The sequence below is a fragment of the Falco punctatus genome, assembly GCF_963210335.1.
Source record: "Falco punctatus genome assembly, chromosome: 8".
NCBI classification, from domain to species: Eukaryota; Metazoa; Chordata; class Aves; order Falconiformes; family Falconidae; genus Falco; species Falco punctatus.
In genome coordinates this window covers 63,643-73,907 of record NC_137588.1, presented here as the reverse complement: position 1 = coordinate 73,907, position 10,265 = coordinate 63,643, and positions in this window count along the sequence as shown.

Genomic DNA, 10,265 nt, shown 5'->3' with positions numbered 1-10,265 from the left:
GGGAGGCAGGAGGAGGAAAGGCCCCGCTCCCTTGTGCCACCTTTCAGCGCTGCCGCGTACTCTGCACCCCTTCACTCCGGTAACGGCTGACTTTCCCGTCACGGGGAGCGGCTGTGAACACAAGAGCTCGTGATGGCTTAGTGGTGCAAGGGGAAACCTAGTGGGAGCTTCTCCTAAGCCACATATTTACACCGCTCGTTTTCCCCTACTCAAAAAGGGCAGTCTTGCAAGGTCTCTTCTCTTTTGTAAAAAAATAATGTAAAGGTGCTGTTACTAACAGCTGCTTCCAAATGCAAACAGAGCAGATGCACCCGTTTCCCACAGCGAAACAGAGCGCATCATACGCAAAGGACTGAAATGCTTGAGGCACGTAGATGCTTTTGCATACGGAGGCAATGAGTATGAGTGCCCGGGCTGCGAGTGGGCAAAGGGCAGAGCGCAGGGCACCCCGCAGCCGCAGCGGGCACTCCCGGGGTCCGGTGGTGTAAACTGGGCTGAGACCCGGCCCAGGGCTCGCCCGGCCGGTGCTCAGCACAGGGCTGGTGGGGACCTGCTGCCACCTGGCGACCAAACGTGGGTACTGCACCCGCCCGGGACCTAGACCCCTGGGACCGGGACACCCTGCGGCTCGAGACCGGGACTGGGACCCCCGCAGCTCGGGACCGGGACTCACGTGGCTCGGGACCGGGACCCCTGCGGCTCGGGACCGCGACCGGGGCCCCGGGGACCGGGACCCTCGCTGCTCGGGACCGGGACCGGGATCCTCGGAACCGAGACCCCTGCGGCTCGGACCAGGGACCGGGACCGGGACCCCCGCGGCTCGGACCGAGACCGGGACCGGGACCGGGATTCTCGCAGCTCAGGACTGGGACCTAGACCACCGGGACCCGGGACCCCCGTGGCTCGGGACCGCGACCGGGACCCCTGTGACCGGGACCCCCGAGGCTCGGGACCGGGACCTCCGGACCCCGGGGACCGGGACCCCCGCGGCTCGGGACCGCGACCGGGACTCCGGGGACCCGGCCCACCGCGGATCGGGACTGGGGCCAAGACCCCGGGAGCGGACCCCTGCGGCTTGGACCAGGGACCGGGACCGGGACTCCCAGGACCGGGACCCTCGAAGCTCGAAACCAGGACTGGGACCCCCACGGCTTGGACCGAGACCGGGACTGGGACCCTCGCGGCTCGGACCGAAACCGGGACCGGGACCGGCATTCTCGCAGCTCAGGACTGGGACCGGGACCACTGGGAGCCGTGACCCCCGCGGTTAGGGACCGGGACCCCGGCGGCTCGGGACCGAACCGGACCCCGGGGACCGGGACACCCCTCAGCTCGGGACCGGGACCGGGATCCTCGGAACCGAGACCCCTGCGGCTCGGACCAGGGACCGGGACCCAGACCCCCGGGACCGGGACCCTCGACGCTCGAAACCGGGACCGGGACCCCGCGGCTCGGGACCGGGACCCACGTGGCTCGGGACCGGGACTGGGACCCCCACGGCTCGGGACCGCGACCGGGACCCCGGGGACCGGGACACCCTGAGGCTCGGGACCGAGAACAGGACCCCCGTGGCTCGGGACCGCGACCGGGACCCCGGGGACCGGGACACCCTGCGGCTCGGGACGGGGCCGGGACCCCGCGGCTCGGGACGGGGAACCCCGCGGCTCGGGACCGGGACTGGGACCCCCGCGGCTCGGGACGGGGAACCCCGCAGCTCGGGACCGGGACTGGGACCCCCGCGGCTCGGGACGGGGAACCCCGCGGCTCGGGACCGGGACTGGGACCCCCGCGGCTCGGGACGGGGAACCCCGCAGCTCGGGACCGGGACTGGGACCCCCGCGGCTCGGGACCGGGACCCCGGCGACTCGGGACCTCCGTGGCTCGAGACCGCGGCTCGGGACCCGGTGACCGGGACCCCCGCGGCTCGGGACCGGGACCTCCGCGGCTCGCGGACAGGACCGGGACCCCGAGGACTGGAACCCCCGAGGCTCGGGACGGCGAACGAGACCCCGGGGACCGGGACACCCTGCGGCTCGGGACAGGGCCGGGACCCCCGCGGCTCGGGACGGGGAACCCCGCGGCTTGGGACCGGGACTGGGACCCCCGCGGCTCGGACCGGGACCGGGACCGGCATTCTCGCAGCTCAGGACTGGGACCGGGACCACTGGGAGCCGTGACCCCCGCGGTTAGGGACCGGGACCCCGGCGGCTCGGGACCGAACCGGACCCCGGGGACCGGGACACCCCTCAGCTCGGGACCGGGACCGGGATCGGGATCCTCGGAACCGAGACCCCTGCGGCTCGGACCAGGGACCGGGACCAGGACCCCCCGCGGCTCGGAACAGGGACCCACGTGGCTCGGGACAGGGACCCCTGTAACCGAGACCCCCGCGGCTTGGGACCGTGACTGGGATCCTCGGAACCGAGACCCCCGTGGCTCGGAGCAGGGACCGGGACCCAGACCCCCGGGACTGGGACCCCCGCGGCTCGGACCAGGACCGGCATTCTCGCAGCTCAGGACTGGGACCTGGACCGCTGGGACCCGTGACCCCCGCGGCTCTGGATCGGGACCCCCGCGGCTCGGGACCGCGACCGGGGCCCCGGGGACCGGGACCCTCGCTGCTCGGGACCGCGATCGGGATCCTCGGAACCGAGACCCGGACTAGGGACTGGGACCGGGACTCCCGGCACCGGGACCCCCGCGGCTCGGGACCGGGACTGGGACCCCCGCGGCTCGGACCGAGACCGGGACCAGGACCGGGATTCTCGCAGCTCAGGACTGGGACCTAGACCACCGGGACCCGAGACCCCCGTGGCTCGGGACCGCGACCGGGACCCCTGTGACCGGGACCACCGCGGCTCGGAACCGCGACCGGGACTCCGGGGACCCGGACCACCGCGGATCGGGACCGGGACCGGGATCCTCGGAACCGAGACCCCCGCGGCTCGGACCGGGACTGGGGCCAAGACCCCGGGAGCGGGACCCCCGCGGCTGGGGATCGAGACCGGGATCCCCCCGCGGCTCGGACCGGGACTGGGGCCAAGACCCCGGGAGCGGGACCCCCGCGGCTGGGGATCGAGACCGGGATCCCCCCGCGGCTCGAACCGGGACTGGGGCCAAGACCCCGGGAGCGGGACCCCCGCGGCTTGGACCAGGGACCGGGACCGGGACTCCCAGGACCGGGACCCTCGAAGCTCGAAACCAGGACTGGGACCCCCACGGCTTGGACCGAGACCGGGACTGGGACCCTCGCGGCTCGGACCGAAACCGGGACCGGGACCGGCATTCTCGCAGCTCAGGACTGGGACCGGGACCACTGGGAGCCGTGACCCCCGCGGTTAGGGACCGGGACCCCGGCGGCTCGGGACCGAACCGGACCCCGGGGACCGGGACACCCCTCAGCTCGGGACCGGGACCGGGATCCTCGGAACCGAGACCCCTGCGGCTCGGACCAGGGACCGGGACCCAGACCCCCGGGACCGGGACCCCCGCGGCTCGGGACCGGGACCCACGTGGCTCGGGACCGGGACTGGGACCCCGGCTGGCTCGGTACCGAGACCGGGACCACGGGACCGGGACACCCAGCGACTCAGGACCGGGACTGGGACCCCCGTGGCTCGGGACCGCGACCGGGACCCCGGGGACCGGGACACCCTGCGGCTCGGGACCGAGAACAGGACCCCCGTGGCTCAAACCGGGACCCCCGCGGCTCGGGACCGCGACCGGGACCCCGGGGACCGGGACACCCTGCGGCTCGGGACGGGGCCGGGACCCCGCGGCTCGGGACGGGGAACCCCGCGGCTCGGGACCGGGACCGGGACCCCCGCGGCTCGGGACCGGGACCCCGGCGACTCGGGACCCCCGAGGCTCGAGACCGCGGCTCGGGACCCGGTGACCGGGACCCCCGCGGCTCGGGACCGGGACCTCCGCGGCTCGCGGGCAGGACCGGGACCCCGAGGACTGGAACCCCCGAGGCTCGGGACGGCGAACGAGACCCCTGGGACCGGGACACCCTGCGGCTCGGGACAGGGCCGGGACCCCCGCGGCTCGGGACGGGGAACCCCGCGGCTCGGGACCGGGACTGGGACCCCCGCGGCTCGGACCGGGACCGGGACCGGCATTCTCGCAGCTCAGGACTGGGACCGGGACCACTGACTGGGACGCGTGACCCCGCGGCTCGGGACCGGGAACCCGGCGGCTCGGGACAGGGACCGGGACCCCCGCGGCTCGGACCGGGACTGGGGCCAAGACCCCGGGAGCCGGACCACCGCGGCTGGGGATCGAGACCGGGATCCCCCCGCGGCTCGAACCGGGACTGGGGCCAAGACCCCGGGAGCGGACCCCTGCGGCTTGGACCAGGGACCGGGACCGGGACTCCCAGGACCGGGACCCTCGAAGCTCGAAACCAGGACTGGGACCCCCACGGCTTGGACCGAGACCGGGACTGGGACCCTCGCGGCTCGGACCGAAACCGGGACCGGGACCGGCATTCTCGCAGCTCAGGACTGGGACCGGGACCACTGGGAGCCGTGACCCCCGCGGTTAGGGACCGGGACCCCGGCGGCTCGGGACCGAACCGGACCCCGGGGACCGGGACACCCCTCAGCTCGGGACCGGGACCGGGATCCTCGGAACCGAGACCCCTGCGGCTCGGACCAGGGACCGGGACCGGGACTCCCGGGACCAGGACTCCCGTGGCTCGAAACCGGGACTGGGACCCCCGCGGCTCGGACCAGGACCACGACCCCCAGGACAGGGTCCCCGGCGGCTCGGGACCGGGAGCGGGACAAGGACCCCCGGGCTCGGACCGGGACTCACCGGACTAGGGCTCGAGACCTAGACTGGGACCGGGAACCCCGGGATAGTGACCCTTGAGGCTCGGACCGGGCCGGGACCGGGAACCACGGGGCTCGGACCGGGACCGTGACCCCGGGACCGGGACCCCCGCGGCTTTGATAAATGAATTGTAAAGGCAAACCAGCTCGTTTTGGCATGACTTGTGGAAATGCATCCGTATCCTGTGCTGACGTGCTATTTTGTTTTGCTGCAAACCACACATGTCTGCATCTCGAGAGGACAAGGTATTAGTCATCACCGGTGTCCTTACACAGCCTCTTTACAGCCTCACCGCCTGGACTGCAGGCGTGCTCTTGCCTTTTCCAGGCATCCGAGTGATGGGTTTTGCCTCAATATTGCCTCCACAATGTTTTATTTTTCCTCAGTATTTTCAGATGACTCCTAATACAGTTTCACATATGAAACACTTTACTCACTTGCGTAGATCACTCAAAACAAAAAAACCCACCCACCCACCATGAATAGTGTATCTACGTATTTTGCCACAATGCAGGTTATGTTTTTTAATTATAATTTCCAATTCAGTACCAGGGTTAGTTTAAATAATTTAATTCTTCTTCTAAGTGCTTTACCGAAACACGTAACAAATTCTCCCTCTATGAATGCTCTGCCAGCGCATGCTATGAGCTTGGCAACTTGATCGCTTGCTCAAAGTGATGATATATTGAGCTGCTTTTGCTTCACAAGTTTTTTGCTGAGTTGCCAACCCATGTTTCAGTCTTAATATTTTAACTTTTCTCACTTGTCCGACCAAAGAATCATATTTACCTTTATGTTGAGTTTCGTAGTGTTGACGCAAATTGTATTCCTTGAACGCAGACACTGAATACTGGCATATCAGACAAACAGCTCTTTCTTTGTACTCCGTGAAAAAATAATCGGAAGTCCACTTTTCTTGGAATACCCCGCACTCAGAGTCCATTTTTCTTTTTCTTTGACATGATGGTGTGCGCGCTTCCCACTGGTGCTGGCTTGCTTGTCCTGCCCGGGAGCTGGAGGGAGGGAGAGACGGGGCAGCCGCCCCCCTCCTCAGCCCGGCCGCGCAGTCCGGACAGGGTGGCCAGAAGGGACTGAAGGGACTTTGCCGCGCCGGGGCTCTGGCGACTCGCCCAAGTTGGCTGGGCCTCGCAGTGCAGAGGCTGCCGGCTGAGCCTGCCCGGCAGAGGAGATGCCCGCGCCTCTCGCCCGCCGCACACCGCAGAGGAGGAGGAGGAGGAGGGGGAGGAGGGGGGGAAAGGAAAAAGCTCCTTTCTTGAAAGTGGAATGGCAGAAGGTGCCATGGTGTTTTAACATATGTGGACAAAATTATTCTTTAGAGAGCCTCAGTTTACTTTTAATGACTCGAGAACCCAAAGCCAGAGTATGCGGTGCATTTGTAGTTTATCAGTTGAGTTTTTACTCCCAGATTCGTTTGGAGCACAAGGCTAAAGTGCTTCTGATACCATCAGTACATGCCATTTAGCCCACAGCAATCATCCAGAAGCATCAAGTAACCTCTCTGTTATTTTCTGGCCGTAAAAGTGCTCATCCACAATGCAAAGCCAAACAGCTTAGCTTGAAACAAGAAAAAGCCGAGAGAGGGTTTACACAGCCGTCACCTAAAGGTTCCCAGCTGAGAGGCACGTCTACAAGTGCTTTCGTTTCTCAAGCCTCAACTAAACTCCTGGCTCACTCTGGCGTGATCTGAAGAGCCTGAGACTGAGCGCTCAGCCATGGTGCTGGAGCAACGCCCACTGGTTTCCCGCTGCTGCCCCGACAGCCACTGCAGCATGAGCAAGGCAAGGTGATGCTGAGTGTCTGTGAGGAGCTCTCTCGCTAACATAGTCCCAAGGTCTTCTCAAGGTGGCTGTGCAGACAGAGAGTAGTAACGAGGAGCGGCTGGCATACAGTGCCCGTCTGCCTCTGCAGTCAGCTAAATGGTTAATTGCATCCTTGGCGCCGTTTTACACAATTCACTATTGTGCCTGGAGGCTCCTGCATCTCTGCTGTACATCTCCACTGAGGACCCAGAGATGGGAGACCTGAACTTCTGCTTTGCCTAACAGCTAAATTATACTTTGTATAGAAAACTGATCACGTGGTACCTTTGGTGTCAAGTTGTATAGATCTGTGACCCAATGAATTCAGAGTTGCTCTCCAAAAGCTCTGAAGTCTACCAGTCTTACGGTTACAGAGTCCCTACAGGGATGCACACACTCCAGCTGGGTTCTGCGCTCTCTCCTGAACTATGAGCGAGGAGGAGGAGGAACTGAGCGTAGGGCTTCTCATTTCTTCCCCTTTCCTGCAGCACAAGGCACTCCAGAAGCAGCCATGGCCTCACGGAGCCTCCTGGCCAAAAGACTTCGATCTTGAGGGCAAAGGTGAAGAGTGCATGAAAGTGAGAGAGACACAGGGGCAAGCACTTGTCCCACCTTGCAACATCACTTGTTGGCATCTTCTCATCTGATCCCAGGCTGCAAAGGGTTGCAGCTCCACTTGTGAATTACTGGGTACCCTTACAGCGGTATTATCACGTAAGGAACAACGTTCGAGTAGCAAAAAGACATGGCTCTGCCCTCGGCTGGGGAGGCACACTGGGACAGCCTCCAGCACCAGACCATTTTTAGCAAAAGCAATCACAAATACAATTAACTTCTTAGCTGACTTGTCTACAAAGAGGGAAAGGCTCCATACGATAAGCAGCACTCATTATTACTCTGCTGCAGAATTTAGTTCTTCCAGAAGTAATACACTCTGTTTCGCCAGCACCTAACAGCAAACCATATAACGTGAAGATGCGGAGTTAAGGTACCTGTAAATGCACTGGTTTTGTTTCCCGGCTTTTGTGCTTCCCAGGGCTGTCCTTTGTTGTGCAGCTCTGATATTTTCCGATTTTTTTATATTTGGATATAGTAATCGCTAACACAGAGCCTAAGGCTAGTAATCACAACATCTATTTACAACACGCACACTGGCTGTGTGCACCTGTTCCACCAGCCTCCCGTTTGCTTCAAACATGTCAGTCTCCCTGAGGACGCGTTCAATGAGAAACCACCCCCCTACCCTGCAGAGCCCTGCTTTACTTGCTGCTAAGCCTCCTGCATTCCCCTGGGCAGATTACTTTTGGAAGGCTGACCAGGGAATATTTACCAGCTATTGAATCAACAAAGTTCAGCCACATGCCAACGTTTCATGCTGTTACCTAAACGGTGGCAGAACTCTCAGAACTCCATCAAAACAGAACTGGTTTGCACTTTGGTATTAAAAGTTATGTCCAGGCCTGAACACCTTGTTGAGAGCTGGGCCACACAGCAGGCTCCTCTGGGCAAAGATTTCTTTTCTAAGCAGCCATTACGCAAGTACCAATCTGTGAAAAAAATCTGAAACTCAAAGAGAGAGAACCTTGATTTGACATAGTGCTCTTGCTGCATGTTCCGTAGAAGGGAAGTCACCCACATCTTTAGATCTAACGGAAAGTAGGAAAGAAGCACCAAGTGCCAGGTTCTGCGTGTGGGCTGGGGCAACACCAAGCACAAGCGCAGGCTGGGCAGAGAACGGATGGAGAGCAGCACTGAGGAGAAGGACTGTGGGGTGTTGGTGGATGAGAAGCTCGACTTGGCCCAGCAACGTGTGCTTGCAGCCCGGGAAGCCCAGGGCCGGGGTGGGTGGAAACTGGGCTGTAAATCCTGGGCCAAAGTTATTTCCTGCAGCTTAAGAAAACTGCGTGGGTCTGGTGATGTCTGGTCGTTGTTTTTAAACCCTCCCCCCCCCCAGTCGGTATTTCTAGTAAGGGTTAAAAGCCAGCAGGCAGTCCCCATGGCGTGCAGGCAGCAGGCAGGCAGGTGCGAGCGGAGCCCAGAGCCCCCAGCAGCATCAAGGGCAGCACCCACCGCCGCAGGCAGCGGAGCGGAGTGTCCGCAGCAGCAAGAGCCCCGCGCACCGCCCCCCCGCGGGGCGCCCCCCCCTCGCTGCCACGGCCGCAAACCCCGCAAAGCCCCCGCAGCCGCGCACAAAGCGCGCACGGGCCGGCACGGCGCTGGGAGCCGCCGCCGCTGCCGCGGGTCCCAGAGAAGGGCCAGGGGCCGGGGCGGCTCGTTGCCGCACAGCCAGGCTCGCCCCTGCAGCCGCCCCGCAGGAACTGGGACATGGCGCAAAGGAAGAGCGGGCCGCCGGCTTGGGAACTGCTCCGCCGGGCAGCGGCCGCTGGGTGATACACGTGTCAGCAAGAACCGCTGGAACAGGAAGCAGCTGTTTCTTCCAGCTGTGACACGCTCACCCTTGGTCGTCGAGAACATGGAGAGAACACTGATGCGACACCCGTTGCCGTGCCAAAGCTCCATTTATTGCAACACCGCTACACGTCTGACAAGGGAAGCCAGCCGGCAGCTGCTGCACGTCTGTCACCGCCAGAAAGCACCCCCGCTTCCAAGGTGCGTCCACCAGCAGACGGAGATCTAGGAAGAAAAGGGAACGCTGAGTACACAGCAGGGCTCGGGTATGTTTCCCTCGGCAGCGTACAGAGCAACCGCATTTCTGTCGGGCACTACAAAATACGCTTCCAACGGCAGACTAGAACCTGATCACCTGAGGCCAACCCTGCCTGGGCAGGGGCACAACAGGGCACACACGGGAAACCACATCCCGCCCTGCTCCCGGTAACAAGACTGCCGGTAAAAACATCTTTATTACAGAAGGTGCTACTTATTTAAAATACCTTATTACAAAACATCTTATTACACAAGTTATTTTTAAAAAAGTAGTATCTTGTTACAAACCACCTTATTACAGAAGTTACTACTAGTTAAGAAAGATCTCATTACAGAAGCTGTAAGGAAAGGTTTCGCCTCAGTTCATCTTACTGCCTGGTGCTCCCGTAGCACATCCCGGCCACAGCTGGGAGCTACACAAGCCGAGGCGGTCCTGACAGCTTCTCTGCTCCCTTCTCGTGCGTTTTGCTCAGGGCTGGCTCGTATGAACACGCATGAAGCCATTACATGGATGGTTCAGGCGCTCTTCCACATGGATCTCCTGAACATCACAAGTAGAGGATGTGCCCCCTTTATCCTTCAAACAGTATTTTAACATGAACACAAATGTATAGCTATTAAAAACTTAAGATCTGCTATCAACATAAACACAATCTTCCTCTAAAAGTTTAAAAAATATTTTCAAGACATAATTAGAACAGAGTATTAGAATAATAAATAAGTTATCATTACAGATACCATTAGCATCAAAAGGAAATTATTAAACCAGAAGAATTCCCCAGGAACGTAAAAGATCAGCAGCTGTGACATACATACACTTGCTGCTGAAACAGAGAGCTGGTTCAGGAAGGAAGAAGGTTTCCCGGTTAATCACTTAGAAAATTAGCTCATCTTTCCTTTAGCTGCTCTCCTGAAATCTCTGACCCATTCAGACCCAGAATT